Source organism: Nicotiana sylvestris, chromosome 4 (genome assembly GCF_000393655.2).
Source record: "Nicotiana sylvestris chromosome 4, ASM39365v2, whole genome shotgun sequence".
Taxonomy (NCBI): Eukaryota; Viridiplantae; Streptophyta; class Magnoliopsida; order Solanales; family Solanaceae; genus Nicotiana; species Nicotiana sylvestris.
The window spans coordinates 132,980,484-132,983,461 of NC_091060.1; the positions used below are offsets into that span (position 1 = coordinate 132,980,484).

At 38.7% G+C, this 2,978-nt stretch overlaps 1 pseudogene; it reads right to left on the bottom strand.

Moving 5' to 3' along the window:
* Positions 1-906: 906 nt before the first annotated feature.
* On the bottom strand, positions 907-2,663 carry LOC104246246 (7-deoxyloganetin glucosyltransferase-like; annotated as a pseudogene).
* Between the last annotated feature and the right edge of the window lie 315 nt (positions 2,664-2,978).

A 2,978-nucleotide genomic window follows, 5' to 3' on the forward strand; every position in this document is an offset into this window, starting at 1 on the left:
ATTCTTGAATACTTCAACATATGCAGTAAAAACTCAGAACAAAATTGTGAAACCTTTTACCAATTTAATATTAGAGAAGAAGAAGAAGTAGAATATAGCAAAGCAGTAAAGGAAATTCCAAACGAGTAACTCAGAAGAGCAAGGTTGAAAAAGGAAGAAAAGGAGCAACTCAAAAGATGAGGCATACCTGGATTCACAAACGGAGGTTGAAAACTAGGGTAGACCTTCGATTCACAAATCAACAAATTCATAACCTTTGCTTTGAAAAAAACAAAAAATTTGAGAGATTGATAGAGGGAGGCAGAGCAGCTGCGTGCGCTATTGCGTTTTGAGACTAGGGCAGATCGATGAGTTTGTTTTGGGAAAAAAAGAGAGAAGTTTCTTTAGTTTTTGGAATTTTTAATTTTCGTAAATTAGTTGTGGCGCCTATTTTTTAACATTTTTAAATATTTTAGTATTATATTTGGCTCCATTCTCTCTCGCTCATAGCCCCTCAATTATAGTTTGGGACCAGTTACTAATTTCTTTAGGGATCAGATTTAGTACCTTCGCAATAAAATGCAGAATTAAGAACCACAATATAATTTCGTCGCAATACATATACTTTTAGAGACGGAATTATTAACTCGTCCCTAAATGTTGGTCGCAGATAAGCCTTTTTTTTGTAGTGTGTACGCAAACCTTACAGCTACCTTTAAGAAGGCAGAGAGGTTGTTCAGTGTATACTGTCTCATATATCAAGTTTACAAATACTCTTCTCCACTCTCCTTCTTATGAGAAGTATGGGGGATACTTCTATATATATTTTACAAACAAATGCAGTTAGCACATTCAGGATACGGTTAGAAAATTTGCAAGGCACAATGGCCTGCGGAGATCAAAACACTTTGTGGATGCCAGAGAATATTTATCAATCATGCCTTGAAGAAGGGAAAACAAGTATTAGAAAATCTGATAGGATCTCAACAAAGGAAAAGAAGATGAAAATCATTATTGATTATTACAGCCTAGTGTTTGGAGGAGAGGAGAATTTCGTTGACCATTTTGTCTATGTTCGCATAAGATGATCCTGCTGGTTTTTGAGCAGCTTCTTCAGCCAATTTCTGCCATTCCAATGCCCTTTTCTTCATCTCTTTGCCTTTCTCCCCTGTCATCAACTCTCTCACAAGGCTTTCAACTTCATCCCTCTTCACATTATTATCAATCTCCATTCCTATTCCCCATCTACTCCAACAAAACCAACAATTTGTTTGCTGCTCCGCGAAGAACGGCCAGCAAATCATTGACATCCCACTAGCAATACTTTCGAGTGTCGAATTCCATCCACTTTGAGTCAAGAAACCTCCGATTGCAGGGTGGCTAAGGACTTGCTCTTGTGGGCACCAACTTGCTAACATCCCTCTTTCTTTAATTTCTTCCAGGAATTCAGGTGGATGAACTGCTCTTTCGCCTGATATAATATCAGGCCTAATTATCCACAAAAAATCCAACTGGCTATTGGCAAGTCCCCAAGCGAATTCAATAAGTTGGTCCAGAGTCATAGGAGTGATGCTTCCAAAATTGACATAAACAACAGAATTCAGTTTCTGGGAATCAAGCCACTCTAGAGGCATGTTTTCTTCTTTCCAAAGATTTGATCCTAAGTCCTCCAAGTTCTTGTCATCGACATGTTTCATAAGAAGGTGCAACGACCCAATGGCATAGACCGGAGGAAGAAGGCTCTGAAGTGATTCAAGAGCTTTTCTCTCTAATCTCTCAAATGTATTGACTACAATAGCCGAAGCCGTTTTGCTTCTCTCAGTTTCTTGGATAAGGAATTTAATCATGTATTCGTCTGGATTTGTTGTCCTAACGAAACTTGGAAGATCCTTCAAATCGTATGTCTTTCATGCCTGGTATCCAATCCAAAGTTGTCTCCAAATACCCATTTGTTAAGTAACTTTCATCTGCAGTCCACAAGAAGATTAACGAACCAAAGATAAGAACCAAATTAAAGATAATAATAACAAAAGTTAAGGCCCAAAGATACTAATAGGCAAGGCCATTTTAAAAGGGAGAAAATGTATACCTTTAAATGGAGTGTATCCTTTCTCAACAAGATCCCGGTAATGCATGTAACCTAATAAACCACAAGCACTTGGTGTCCAAAAGAGAACTTCAGGGATTCCCAAATCATGAGAAGCATCCCGAGTGAAGCTCATAGCACCATCAGAAACGACACACGAGACGGGTGGCACGTTTGAGGTGGAAGTATCGTTAAGCTTGGCAAGCAACTCCCTGAAAGGACCCAAACAAGTGGTGGTAGTGGATTTACTAAGAGAAGAAATATCTTGTGTAGAATCAGGATCACATGGCGGGAGGCCATCAGGAATGGTCTCGAAATGAAAGGATGGCAATCCCTTGAGCGTATCAGGGCCTCTGGACTTAAGAAGACGCCTATGATTGTGTTCGGTGTTCACAAAGGTAATATGAAAGCCTTTGTAATGCAGAATTTTGGCTAATTTTAATATTGGGCTAATATGGCCTTGAGCAGGATATGGTATGCAAACTGCATGAAGCTTGTCTAAATCTTTAGCACTACTGGAACACATTCTTTCGTTTCCTTATTGGGTTGTGTTTCTTTCAAACAGAAATACCAAAGATTGGTATGACTTTGGCTAGAGGATGAGGATGCATATATTTATAGACGATATAAAAAGAGGCAACATCTTTATAGTCCGTCCTAATTTACATTAAATCTTAATTTTAGCACTATGACATAATGGCCTTACTTTTGATTTTGTCCACATCTGCAATGGCATTTTGCTACAACATCATATAATGTCATATTACTAACGGCGTGCAATGAGGACAACCCCACTACTTGGCAGGAATTGAATTGTACAACGCGTTGCAATGTTATGGCCACTTCCCCAAAAATGGTAGACTAGGGGTGTGCATTCGATTTATCGATTCGATTTTGACCCTTATCGATAATT